Source organism: Phalangium opilio, unplaced genomic scaffold (genome assembly GCF_054372755.1).
Source record: "Phalangium opilio isolate 3A_F unplaced genomic scaffold, DU_Popi_V2 ptg000209l_1, whole genome shotgun sequence".
Taxonomy (NCBI): Eukaryota; Metazoa; Arthropoda; class Arachnida; order Opiliones; family Phalangiidae; genus Phalangium; species Phalangium opilio.
The window spans coordinates 6,925,003-6,940,263 of record NW_028324217.1 but is presented as its reverse complement, the minus strand read 5'-3'; the positions used below and the strand labels follow the sequence as shown (position 1 = coordinate 6,940,263).

The window sequence follows — 15,261 nt, the reverse complement described above, 5'->3', positions numbered from 1 at the left end:
AAAGATCTTCATAATTCTCTTACAAAAGAAAAAGTTTCTCGGACGAGCTGGCTACAATACCATATATATATATATATACAATTACACCCTTCGAAAGAGATATTAAAATATACCAGAAAATAGCGTAGTTCAATACTTTCTAAGGTTGTTACAGCGTATTACCGAAACCATTCGTCAATAGAGTGGCGCTAAGAGGAGGTTTCCTTTCAACGCCATAAGAAAACCCCGAGAAAGGCCGTAAGGAGCTACACGCAACTCCCGCCCAAGAACTCCCGCGGTTTGAATAAGCGAGTGTGTTACCATCGCTAGTGCGCTCTAAAAGATATATTATAATTCGATATTCTGTTGGGAGCAGCCAGCAACTGAATGACTTGGAGTAAGAAGTTAGGATCGCTTCAGTCTCTAACTAGAAGGGCTGAAACTTGGCCAACTGGAGGAGAAATAACTAAACAGAAAGGAAGATTTTAATTGTTATATGCAAAAATGGAATCATGGGGCCCTAGATATTTTAGAGGTCCCATATTCAAGAATGGTTTTATTTGGGGCCCAAATCATGTATTAGCCCAGCGTCCTATTTTAGGGGCCCCATGTTAAAGAATGACATTTATTTTAGGGTTAAAATAGCATGTATTAGTCCAGGGCCCCATTTTAAGGCTCCGGATATTTTAGGGCCCCATATTCAGGAATGTTTTTATTTTGGGGGTCCAAATGATATGTATTAGCCCAAGTCCTCAGTTTTTTTAGAGGCCCCATTTAGGAGCCCCAATGATATGTATTAACTCAGGGCCCCAGATATTTTAGGGACCCCAATGGTATAAATTAGCCCGAGGCCCAAGATATTTTAGGGGCCACATATTCAAGAATGATTTTATTTTGAAGCCCCAATCAAATGTATTAACCCAAGGCCCCCGTCGTTTTAGGGGCCCCTTATTCAAGGATGGTTTTTATTTTTGGGGCCCCAATGGTATATAATAGCTCCCGTAGTTAAAACTCAATTTAACTTAATTATAATTAATTAGGGGAAATAAACAAACAGCGTTGAGTGTTTAAATTCCAAAATTTAAATAACCAATAACATTTGAAATAAAATAAAAAATTAACCTTGGAAGATTTAGGCTTAATCGTACAACATCATACTAGTTTTTCCAACAAAGAATGACACGTATTTCCCCTCCAGTATACTAAATTGAATCAGTTCTCCATGGCGTAATGCATTATGAAAGAAAAAGAAAATAATATTCTTTCGAGGTGAAAGTTTGGAAGATGGTTTTGTCTTTAATAAATGATCCATTGAGATTCCTTAATGTTAAGAAGGCAACGCCCGATAGACCGCGCGCTATTTATAGACGTTCCAAAAACCCGCAAAAATAAAGCTTTGTCCTATATTCCATAAACGATGCAAAAACGCTACGAGCAATATCACTTTAAAAGACTTTTATGGAAAAGTTTGGTTTTTCAACCTAGAAACTCTTTTGAATAGCCTATTTCAATATCTCCTAAAAGATGGGCTTTCAATAAATTTCTCGAAAGGTTTTCTAAGGTTTCGAAGCGTTCAACAGTGAGAATTTTAAAAACAATGATGAAAGATGTTCAATAGAGTTTTAAAGAAATTTTGAAATTCTGAAAGAGAAACTCCGAGGGAGCTAGAATCAAGAAGTGATATCTAGTTTATTAGGGAGAAGGTATTAATTCGGCACATTTCCATACAGCTTTATCTCCAGTCCAAACGTATAGGGTCCGGAGTTAATCCCCGCCTCTAAATTACAACCAGCATCTCATTGGTTCTTGAAAACTCACGTCAGAGCGACGCGAATGACGAAAATTGCGTATTTTCCGACTGAGGAGAGGCGAAATAGCCCGGCCTCCTTTTACGTCCCCCCTTGTATTTTGAAAGGGGGACTGGGACTGTGGCGCGTGAATACTAAGGCATCTTATACATTCTCCCTAATAAACTAGATATCCCTTCTTACTAGAATGTTTTCTTTTTTAAACCAAATTCAATAGAGTGTATAAAATAATGAGTAAATCAATTGGGATCGTGTTTCTATCTGCAATATTAAAGAATTTACAAAGAAAATAAGTTCCCGATATGGACACTACGCCTTAGGCTTCCCGGTTCGGACGACTAGTACCGAGAGAAAATAATTGGTTAAAATTTAACTTTAGCCATGCTTCCTACCACGTTTGAGGGAAGCCAATTTTCACCCCCCCCCCGAAAACTTCAAGTAGCCAATCAGGAAGCTAGAGGTTAGATATTGTGTCCTTGGAAAGTAGAGCTACCGCTACTCATGGAATTCTGGGAAAGGGAGCCGCTCCGGGCCCGCCGCCTCTAAGCAAGCCCGTAGTCTGTTTTGTGGGAACTATTTTTCTCTCTCTCTCTCTAAAAGCTGTGAGGAGGCTATCCTGGGAGAGGGAGTGTGGGGGGGACGAAGCTAGAACGGTAGAAATCCAACTCCTCAAACGAGGCTCAGATCGCGTAAGCAGAAGTATTATACTCTCTCTTCTATTATGAAATATAGTCTGCATGATGTTCCTTTTAAATATAGTAGTATTTTAAAGCTTTGAAACTAATTAAAAGGATGATTAATTAAAGGTTAATAATAAAGCTAAAATGTTAAGGGTCTAGAAGAGGTTATGGGTTCGCGAAGCCAACCTTGAGGAAACTCAAGCAATCAAGGGGATAATAGAAGAAGGATGACACTCTGTATGCGAGGGAGCCCTTTTAGTTTGCTCACCTGCTCATCAAACTTCAGATGGGCATCGCACCGTGCAGGGTGAATCCTAAAACTGTTTGGTATTTACTAAATCCATATTGACCCATAAACCTTGATTGTCTTGACGTAGAACAAAAATCCACAAGCGCATGCACCTTGACTAATAGTTAAGCGGTAATAGAGTAATGATGAGGGAACTATTTATCGCATATGCGATTAGTTTTAGTAAACTTGCTCCAAATATTAATTCTGATGTTGGAAAGAATCATGTTACAATTACTCCTCTTTGTGGTACATACACTTCTCTCGAAGAATAGTATTATATACTTCAAGTGTTACTAATATGAACTATGTAAGACCCATACTTATGGAGACCATTAAAGGCTTATGAAGAGACCTAAATACACGAAGCTTTTCTGACTTTTTTTTACACAGTTTGCGGTCATATGTAAACGGAAGAAGAGGTAGCTAAGAAGAACTGCATTACCCGAATGAGAGATTTCTTCTAAAGTCTACGTACCACTTCCACCCCTCATTTCCGATAATATCGGAAGTCGATCTTTTAGTCCGGTTTCGAATTGCTCATCTATCTGAGTGACTTTCGATTCCATATTAGAGCCAACTGGTAAGAGATACCTCAATTAGGGTTGAGCTTGGAACTAATTATATTAAGGAGAATCCGTGTAATTATCGATATCAGTTCTAGAAACCCATTATAAAATGGAAATTTCGGTAAAGAGGCCAATTTCTATTACTCAGAACCAATCTACAAAAGCCTAGCAGTATATTTTTTAAGCGTCTTAAGCAGCGTGGGAAATATGGCGGTGGCACAAAGCAAATTGACCAGTTTAAAAAATTAATTGGAGAAGGGGTGGTCAGTGGTCCACAGAACCACTAAGAAAACTCAAAGGTAACCAGTGTCGAGACATTAACTCAAATATATCAATTATCCACTTCTTTAGTTTAGCAGACGACGTGCCCTGGTCAGTGGCCATGGACGAGTTTATCTATTTCAGGCTGGCCTAATGTCCAGTGTAAAAAAATCCTTATTTCCCACCATGGTCTTAAGGGCTCGTCGGCACGTTCATTTCTCTGTTCATACGAGCAGAAAACTTAAAACTTGTCGCAGCGAATATGGACATTTTTGAACCAAGAATTTGTAATACTAAAATAGCCGAATCGAAAACGCCGCCAAGAATCCTAAAACTTTTAATATATCGTCTGCTAAAGTATAGCTCACTCGATCCTGCGTCATTGAGGCATGATCTAGTGAGCTATTGTTAAAGAAAAGGCGCCATTGAGGTGGTGCCATCTCGACACTGACCAACGAAACTGAAAATTTTCAAACTAATCTTTTACGGAGTCTTTGACAATTTGACACGTGTCTAATTAAGCTAGCAAAGCGACCTCAAAGACGTTAACGAAAGATATTAGTCTACTCTTAATGGACCTTTAGAGGCGATTCATAAAATAATTCGGACACCAATCAACTTGACGACGTCATAAATACGCGTTCAGACAAATTAAATATGATTATCGGTTTTTCTACCAGATTACAGCCAACAACGTCGCTAAAAAATAAAAACACTTTCAAATATTGAATGGCTAAGCCTTGGACTCTTAAGAGTAAAGTTATCACAGTCCCACACCCAAAGAACGCATGTACGTTTCAAGCGTTAGTCATACGCTGACTGTGACGCTATAAACTTTTGCAGGGTTATCAGTTTTTCCGATTTTTATCAATTTTACGAAGTGGTTTTCTGCCATTTTAGCGATGGTTTTGAATTACCAAAACTCCTCGTTTAATTGATCCAAGGGTCTAGTTTCTAAAGGGTTTGAATTTCGACCCTTGAGTAATTAGGAACCGTTCAAGTCAAGGAGTATCCTAAATAGGCGAAAGCGTTAAATAGTTGAAGCAGGAATACATACAGCTTAAAAGAATCATTGCTCCCCCATATCTCCCATGCTAATTTTTACGCCGGTTTTGTGGGCCAGGCTTGAGAACTTACTATCCGTTACGCCACATAATTCTGAAGTCTTTCTAACTGCGATTTAATTGGTTGCTAGCATCGCAAGGTGCAAGGTGCAGCGAGATAAATTATTCACGAGGCACGTAATGATAGTCTAGCTCTTCCCATAATATCCCCCTAGATACGTTTCTGAAATATTATTCCTATTAGAGATATGTATTCCTGGTTGAAGATGTAATGGTAAGTGGCGTTTGTAATTAATTTCGCATGCACGTAAAATATCCTTGTATATTAAAGTAAAGCTGAAATTTTATTTTTAATTAAATATGCAAAGTGGCTACGTAATCTGCAGTAATATTTAAATATAGTAAAGATTGCACTTGCTAAATTTTCACGAGAGTTCATACCCTCTAATTGAATAATTATCTCTCGGGTTATGTAAAGGTAACAAACTGGATCTGTTACAAGATTTTAATGACACGTGACCGAGACGTGATTAAAAAATGTTTTAGTGAGTTTCGCTCTGCGTTTTTTTTAGAATTTTGTTATTGAAGTGATATATTTTTTATCTACACTTACTTTAATATAAAAAATAATTGGCAAATATAGGCCTACTAAAAAGTACAAATGTACTGCGTTAAAGAGGCAAGAAACAGAGATTATCTCTGTCTTCCCGTGAGTTCAAAAGGGACACCATGGTGTAAGAAGGTGCGTGAACAAAACGAACGTGTCTCAATTACAGGTAGATATTTTCCTCAGTTCCAAACCAACATGAGTCAAAACTATTGGCCGAGGTGTTCGAAGCGATTCTGTATGGGAGAGGGCCCTCCTTTTCCGCCAGCCCCGGAGACGTTCTTGCTTTGCCCACCATGGACAGAGGAAGTCGTTCACCTTCCTGTGGCAAGCGACTTTCCGGACCCACGACCAAAGCCTGAGATACAGCCAAGCGACGATACTATCGACCCCAATAGTGGACGAGGACTTGTTTTTTGGCCAGGTCCACCGAAAAGATTCTCCAGGAGAAGGGGTCCTCAACCTCCGCCAGTCCCTGAGACGTATTTGCTATGTCCACCATATACAAAGAAAGTCATCCATCTTCCTCTGGCCACCGCATTTACTGACCCACGACTAGAGCCACAGATGCTGCCCGATGATGATATTCTCGTTACCAATGGTGCACGAGACGTTCGACATCAATCCCCAGCCTCCACTTCTTCGACCAAGGCTCACCCGGAAGTAAATTCCTCCCCAGAAGTAATTGGGAATGGCATAACACTTGATCAACCATCCACTTCGGATTCAAAACACTTGAAAGTTTCCTCCTCCATAAAGGAGGACATCCTTTTTGATGAACCATCCGCTTCGGAATCCAAACGCCGAGAAGTTCACTCCTCAACAAAGGAAGACCAGGAGAACATCCTTCTTTATCAACCATCCTCTTCAGAATCCAAGTACCCGGAAATCCCCTCCACCCCGAATGAGAACCAGACGTTCAAGTTGACGAAACTGCACCCTCTTTACCGTTGCTCATTCTGCGACGTCATGGGACTGCATCGAATCAACTCGTGCCCGCGGAAGTACGAATTTGACAAACGTCCGGCCTGAGGTGGCCCGAAATCGCCCTCAAAGGCCACGGGGCGCCAAATAAGGCTTGCGCGACTAAAAGTCGCCATAGCCGTTGTCTTTTCCTGGGGTGCGGATGCAATAGAGAAGATTCACGATAATACAACGCTAATGGAAACTATCAAGCTATGGTTCCTCCAACGTAACGTGCTTCCCATCCTTTCACCTTCTTTGTAATACCCAAGACTACTTCTTTCTTCTGCTTTAAACTTCCTCCCTAAGTTTTTTGTTGAAACAACTCGACCGAAGAAAAGACAGGATAGTTGCCTAAGATATCGTAACAGACTTTGGTATATTTATCAAAAGTCTGCTCGTTTTTTATTATTGTTATCTTTCTTATGTCTGCCCCAAGAAGGAAGTCATTTAATTTCTTAATTGTTGAGAAATTAAAAAGTCAGTTTCACAAAAAGGATTGTGTTTGTAATTTATTCTAATTCCGTAAGCTCTAAGGCAGAAATAGTGACGCCACGGAGCCGAACCTGGGATTGTACTGAAGTAAGTTTTTAACCACATCGTTTCCATGAAATTATAGGATAATATAGGACAGGTTCAAAAATATAGGATTTTATGGGAATTATGTAGGACCGCTGGGCTCCCTGTGTAACTTGAAATTAGGGTTTTTTGTCAACTTAGAACTATTGTACTCCATCATGGCATGAACTTTCATCTCCATTCATAAATAATTAGTCAAATCTAAGTCATAACTCGCTATAAATCAAAAGGCACAAGGGACACCCTAAAAATAAAGCAAACTTTTTCCCCAAGTTTCTTATATGGGTCCTTTCCTTTCTGCCCAAAACCGTTCCCGTTTCTTGTTTTTCACCTCATTAATCACGCAATATTCTACATTGGTCCGTTGTGGCCAAGAGAGGGGAGGGGGAATGGGGCGGAGAAAGAGGGCCCCAAAATGGGAAAGGGCAATCATCAATGATGGATGCATCAAGAGGTTATTAGCTTCTTATGACCTTATACAGACAGGGTGGTTGAGTTATCTAAGAATTATCACTCGTAAATCTACCAAAAGGGATATGGAAACAATGGTGGGGATGAAAGCCTTCCACAGTGGTTAGTATGATCGATATTAAAGTTTTACTGGAACCAACACCGATTTTAATTAATTAAACTCGGCAACATAATCGTTTATTTAACCCAATTAAACCGATATCGACCGATGTGTACCGATTATTTAATCCAATTAAACCGATATCGACCGATGTGTACCGATTATTTAACCCAATAAAACTGATATCAAACGATGTGTACCGATTATTTAACCCAATAAAACTGATATCGACCGATGTTAACCGATTATTTAACACAATAAAACTGATATCGACCGATGTTAACCGATTATTTAACACAATAAAACTGATATCGACCGATGTTAACCGATTATTTAACACAATAAAACTGATATCGACCGATGTTAACCGATTATTTAGCCCAATTAAACCGATATCGACCAATAATTACCTATAATTTAACACAATTAAACCGATATCCGACCAATAATTACCTATTATTTAACCCAATTAAACCGATATCGACCGATGTTCACCGATTATTTAACCCAATTAAAATGGCATCGACCGACGTTAAGCGATTAATTAACCCAATTAAACTGATATCGACCGACGCTAACCGATTATTTAACCCAATTAACCTATATCGATCGATGTTAACCAATTATTTAACCCAATTAACCGATATCGACCGATGCTAACCAATTATTTAACCCAATTAAACCGATATCGACCCAGCGTTTACCAATTATTTAACCCAATTAAACCGATATCGACCCAGCGTTTACCAATTATTTAACCCAATTAAACCGATATCGACCGATAATTACCGATTATTTAACCCAATTAAACCGATATCGACCAATAATTACCTATTATTTAACCAAATTAAAACGATATCGACCGATGTTAAATTATTGAAGCTATTGCCAGTACTCAAATAGCTAAACCATACTACTTATGCAGCAGGGTCATTTCTTTCTTCCAAAACGATTTTTGTTTCTAGATTTAAGATATTTCCTGATATTTGCATGGGATGGTACTGTACATATATACTAGGGAAGGAGCGGCTATACCAAATCTAGCTGCATTGTTAAAATTGTGATATGGTTCAGATATTTTACATTAGGGTAGACAGTTGAAAGAGCTTTAGTCTTGATTCGAAATTTGGATAAAAAATTTACCCATTGTACCCCAGTTTTAGGTTGGGAATAAGCTTTTGGTCAAGCCAAAAATGTAAATTCCTTATAGGAAAAATTGGAATTTTTTTTTTCGGAATTATAGGATTTTATAGGAGAAAAATTTCTTTATAGGAAAATATAGGACTAAAAATGCTTATATATAGTTCCATTAAACTATGTAGAAAAATACAGGTTAAACTTAAAAGCCACTTTTTTAAAAATTTGTTTGCCGTCTGTGTGAAACGTTTATACGATTGTATTATTGTATTCTAAGATAGGACTTTGGACTTATTTAAAAATAAGACAAGTTTATCCAAATACTTGAAATACTAGTATCTACCAAATCTTAAAAACTAGTTCCCAGTTTCCATTTAAAAACAATTCCAATTTCGATTTAAAAATTTTGGAGTAAAAAATAAATTAATGGGATTTTGAAAAGAATATTCGGATTTAAAAAAATATTAGGCTTTTTATAATAATTTGCTTTAAAAAGTTAAGATTTAAAAATAAATAAGATTTAAAAAGTTAAGATTTAAAAATAAATAAGATTTAAAAATTTAAGATTTAAAAATAAATAACATTTAAAAATAAATAAGATTTAAAAATAAATAAGATTTAAAAATAAATAAGATTTAAAAACTTAAGATTTAAAAACTTAAGATTTAAAAACTTAAGATTTAAAAACTTAAGATTTAAAAACTTAAGATTTAAAAACTTAAGATTTAAAAACTTAAGATTTAAAAACTTAAGATTTAAAAATTTAAGATTTAAAAACTTAAGATTTAAAAACTTAAGATTTAAAAACTTAAGATTTAAAAACTTAAGATTTAAAAACTTAAGATTTAAAAACTTAAGATTTAAAAACTTAAGATTTAAAAACTTAAGATTTAAAAACTTAAGATTTAAAAACTTAAGATTTAAAAACTTAAGATTTAAAAACTTAAGATTTAAAAACTTAAGATTTAAAAACTTAAGATTTAAAAACTTAAGATTTAAAAACTTAAGATTTAAAAACTTAAGATTTAAAAACTTAAGATTTAAAAACTTAAGATTTAAAAACTTAAGATTTAAAAATAAATAAGATTTGCAAAAATTAGATTTAAAAATGAATAAGATTTGCAAAAATTAGATTTAAATTAAATAAGTTTAGTTTAAAAAAAATTGCTTTAACAAGTTGGTAGGTTTTAAAAAAGTTGCTTTAAAAAAATTCGATAAAAAAATGTATTTAAAAAAATTCGATAAGAAACTGTATTTAAAAAAATTGGAGAAAAAAATTATTGAATTTTCTTTTAAAAAATAACCGCCATTTTGAATTTTATTCGGATCCACCATTACCGTCACTTACGGGGCGCGATCTAATTTCACCCCAGAAAGAATACAACATCTTCGGCAGCGATAATTTTGATTCACCGTACACCCACCATTTTGCCACGAATTCCCGAGTCAATCTCGCGTTAAACCTAATCCTCCCCTCATTACACTAACCCTAAATGCACTTAAGAAATAAAAACTTACATTAAATGTTTCATCCCTAAATGATTTGAATCCTTTTCCTCGATCTTGGCACAGTTTTGATCACAAAATTAATTATTTTTGGCCTGATTTTAAACATTAAAATTCGACTTAAAAAAATTAAAAATAATTCCTCTAAATTACCGACTAGCTCGCGTCAATCAAACTGACAAAGGGCTGTCTGTCTGAAGCTTCGGGAAGTAGGGGGCGATAGAGAAGGGGGAGAGAAGAAATACGAAGTTGCATTAATTAGAGCGAAGGCGACGTAAGTCGCGATGAAGATAGGGCTAATTTGGTGGGCTTTTTAGTTAGCGTTAAGGGCTGAATTGAAAAACGTTTTAAGTCAAAGAATTGTAATTTACTATTCAGCTCCTCGAATCTTTTGAAAACAATGGCCCTTTTAAATGCATTTCTTATAAATTTGAGAAACGATATTACAATGCAATTTTATGACAAAAACATAGGATATAATAGGACAGGTTCAAAAATATTGGATTTTATAGGAATTATAGGACCCCTGGGTTCCCTGCAGCATAGCCCACTAGATCACGCGCATCACGACGCAAGCTGCTCGCGCTATAGCGCGGATCGAGTGGGCTATGTCTGAAGTGAATATTTCCAACGATAGATAGCAGCAGTCAATGATGCCCTACCATGAAAACATGATGGGATCTTTAAACAGCTACTTAGGGCAGCCTAACTGTAGAATAAAACTTCCCTTCTCCAAGATGCCATCAACACCTGACCTATAATTCGAGCTTCTTTACATAATTGTCCTTATGTTGGGGAACTTAGGCCTATATTTCAGCGTCTAGTTGATAAGGCTAATCTAGATACAACCATTATACGTCGTCTGCTCTATCAACTGCTATCTTCGAACGACAACAATGAAAACAATAAGAGTGTGGCGCACTCCTGTAAGCCAAGCTAATGGGTGACAAAGTTCGAAGGAACGACGCATGGGGGCGATCCAACCCTATAGGTGACTTGACCCCACCTTTCAAGTAACCCTAATTACCTACCCTGATACATCGCAAACTGAAACCAGACTAATCTCATCCTTTCCGAGGTTCCTTACAAAAACAAAGGCTTCTCGTGTCGTATATTGTTTATCTACTACCGAAATTTCCTTAATTAATTCGAAAACACAAATTCCTTATTTAACGACAGGGCTTCCTTCAATGTTTAACATATTGCGTCATCAACTTCCCACGAAAAGTTCTTTTCATCGATTTCTGCTTATACGCATGCTTCAAATATGACATTACTTTTACCAGTAGTGAGATGAGACTAGAAGTGAAGGGCTCTAGCACTGGTAATAGATCCTGGTACTAGTGAACAAATTTGAGGATTTTATGCCACTTCCACCGCGCCTACACTAGAGAGAAAAAAATGGTCGAGTTCCTAAAACATTTCCTACCCCCGTTCTCCTCAACCAAAAGCGGCGGAACACGGACGCGGGTGCTTGAATCAAGTTCGGCCGTCTACCGCCACGAGCGTCTCACGTTTTGGAGGGAAAGTTCTGAAACCGCCACCAGAGGGCCAACCGTTGGTGTGTTATCAAGAATATTCACTTACGCCAAGTGAAGAATTTGGTTAGCTCAGTACTTCTAGTCTCATCCCACTTCTGCTTTTACTTTGAATATGTAAATTAGGCTGCACCTACACGCTATTAAAACTTCGTGACCTTTATACGCTATTTTTGGGCTCATCAGTTATTTCTAAGCAATTTAACCATCGGACGTTGACATCGCAAAATAAAAATTTCTTAAAGGCTTATTTCTTATAAAGTTTTGGTATTTTTTCGTTAAAACCTCTAAAACTTTGGGTGACATATTAGTGAACCCAACTTGTCAAAACCCAGCGTCTAAACGCCCAATCACGCGCGAAACAAAATAAATAAATAAACAACAAGAAATGAAGAATTTCAAGAAAAATCTCTCCTACTCTTTTTCAGGCTTCTCGGTGGAAAAAACGTGCCAAATGGGATGAGACATAAAATACAGAAGCAGAAATTTATGCGACACTCGAAGTATGTAGGCTAGCCACCCATAAAACATTCATCATGGATTAATAACAAACTAGCTGTTACCCGTTAGAACTCCAATCAAAATGTTATAAAGATGGGTAAATTTTACTGATCACTAATATTTTTGTTGCACCCTAGTAGCGAAGGCACTCGGTATCGGCGTTGCCAGTCAGCCCGTCGGGACATTTTTTATTACTTTTCATGCGGACATCATTCCATAAAGAAGCGTCTTTAATTTTTTGGCCGCCATTTAAAAAGATGGCAACAAATCGAACCCTAAAGACCATTCATCCCGTCCATAGGTTAAAGGAAACCATTGTACTAAATATTTGTGAAATCGGTGGAAACGCGCGGACTTTGTTGCATGGTACAGATTTTTTATATTTCTGGGCGCCATTTAATAAGATGGCGGCGGATTGGAAAAATCTTTCTTAGTACGCGCCTACTACTTATGAGTAACGTTCCTGCAAATTTTCAGCCTTCTAGTTCTATGGCAAGCGGTTTTGAGCTGGGCATTGATTATCAGTCTGTCAGTTAGTCAGGACTTTGATTTATATAGATATAGAAGTAATTTGTTTTTGTAATCTAATACTTTCCCGTCTAATTGTCAAATTCCGATGCATACTTTGAGAGCCTGATAAACTTCTAATTGTACTCTTATTTTTGTTGCTTTGAAAAATCAACACTTTGAAGAGGTTACGAGACTCTTTTGGCAAGCATTTGCTTTTGGCGCGTTTCCTTCAATGCTCGCTTATGTGGGTGTTTACTTACAGTTCCCGCTTGTCTGAATTAATGGTTTTAAACGAAAGATTGGACCTACTTACACGTATGGCGGAGTTTGTGATTGGCTTTGTCGAGTCCATTATTTCAGAATTTATTCTCGAATCTTTGAACTTTGAACGTGCGAGGTTGCCAAGAGTATAGGTAGAAGTTGTTAGCAAAACTTGGTAAAGTTTATATTTACTCAGGAATTTTCACACCCGACTGGCGATTGTCTGACGGATTTGAACGTTCTGAAAAACAAAAGAAGAATATTGGAATTTAATGAATTATGGTAGTTATAAAAAGCAAGTCAAAGACACAATATTGCAAAGGGTACAAGATCCCGATAGGATTTTATAGGACATTTTTAATAATATAGGATTTTATGGGACGTTTTTAAAAATATAAAATTTTATAGGACATTTTTAAAAATATAGGATTTTATAGGAGAATTTTAAAAATATACGATTTCATAGGACGTTTTTAAAAATATAGGATTTTATAGGACATTTTTAAAAATATGGTTTTATTAGAACATTTTTAAAATATGGGAATTTATAGAACATTCTTAAAAATATAGGACTTTAGAGGACGTTTTTAAAAATATAGGATTTTATAGGACATTTTTAAAAATATAGGTTTATATAGAACATTTTTAAAATATAGGAATTTATGGAACATTCTTAAAAATACAGGACTTTAGGGGATATTTTTAAAAATATAGGATTTTAAAGGATCTTTTCAAAAATAAAGGATTTTAAAGGATCTTTTTAAAAATATAGGATTTTATAGGACATTTTTAGGTAAATAGGATTTTATTGGACATTTTCGAAAAATATATGATTTTATAGGACATTTATTAAAATATAGGATTTTATAGGATATTTTTAATAACATAGGAATTTATAGGGCATTTTTAATAACATAGGAACTCATAGGACATTTTTAAAAATATAGGACTTTATAGGAATTATAGAACTTCTGAGGGACCAAAATTCGTCATACATAAAAGCAACCTCGATACGTTGAGAAAATAGCTACGGAATGATTCCAATTAGCTGTATGCATTCCTGTTTTTCAGATTTCAGTGCAATTTGAACAATTTCAAATTTTTTTTCTAAATTTTAGATTTACAAACTAAAATATTATCCAAAACTTTCATAACAGAGCAAAGTCAGAAACGATGCGGTTTTATTTAAAATAATTAAGCTTGCACGAAAAAAATAGTGCCTGAAACTTTAAAATTACCATAAGCTTTCAGTTAGTCTGGTAGTCCGGTGATTAAAAAATTCCTAGGGGTTTCGTTAAGTATTATAAATGGAAGGTCTGCTCCAAATGAAGGCTACTCCAAATTAGGCCAAATTACGAGGGGTTGCTAACTCGATAATTATATCTATGTCCCTAAATGAATTCAACGTGAATTTCTCCGGAAAAAAATCCCTAAAATTTCACAAGTTTTCTTTTTATGAATGCCATAAATATTTAATTGAATTTCTTATAAATTTCACGAATCCTATAAATCTTATGATAATTTAGTGAATTCGGCAAATTTATTTCACAAATTCCATGGATTCGTATAGGTCTAATTGTAGTGGATTCCCGAAAATTTTATTTATTCAACTGATCTCCCAAAAACTTGAATAAGGAGTCAACTGAACTCTTAAAAACTCGAATAAGGTGTCAACTGAACTCTCAAAAACTCGAATAAGGTGTCAACTGAACTCTCAAAAACTCGAATAAGGTGTCAACTGAACTCTCAAAAATTCGAATGAATTCACCTGAACTTCCAAAAATTCGAATAAATTCACCTGAACTTCCAAAAATTCGAATAAATTCACCTGAACTCCCAAAAATTCGAATAAATTCAATTAAACTCCCAAAAATTCGAATAAATTCAACTGAACTCCCAAAAACTCGAATAAATTCAACTGAACTCCCAAAAACTCGAATAAATTCAACTGAACTCCCAAAAACTCGAATAAATTCAACTGAACTCCCAAAAACTCGAATAAATTCAACTGAACTACCAAAAAAATTTGCTTTTATACACAAGAAGTCCCGAAGAACTCACAAAGATTCCCAAAAGTTCAACTAAGCTCCCAAATATTTGCTCGTAGCTAATTAGGTGGTTTCAATTATATAGAAACTAAAAATATAATTAATTTAAACCAGTTGATTTTCAAGAAATTCAAAGATTAATTCGTTAAATTCACTTAAACTGACAAATTTCACGTAAAATCTACGTAAATTCAATTCAAAACTTACGAACACATAACTAATTCAGTCGAAAAATGTACATATTAAATTTTTTACTTTCAAAAATTCACTTTAAAATATAATGAATAAAGTTTTTTTCTTTGAATTCACGCTATACATTAAATATTCAATCGAGATTGGTTCAATCATGAGGTTGAATAAATGATCGAAATTTACGAATCTGAAATGAGC

At 35.6% G+C, this 15,261-nt stretch overlaps 1 protein-coding gene across 1 annotated transcript in view; it reads right to left on the bottom strand.

Moving 5' to 3' along the window:
• The window catches only part of LOC149618757 (glutamate receptor ionotropic, NMDA 2B-like), a 522,592-nt gene that overhangs the window by 380,606 nt on the left and 126,725 nt on the right, over positions 1 to 15,261 (bottom strand). The window contains exon 3 of the mRNA XM_089853883.1: positions 12,876 to 13,064. The gene's annotated coding sequence lies outside the window, so the exon portion shown is untranslated. The remainder of the gene's footprint in view (positions 1 to 12,875; positions 13,065 to 15,261) is intronic.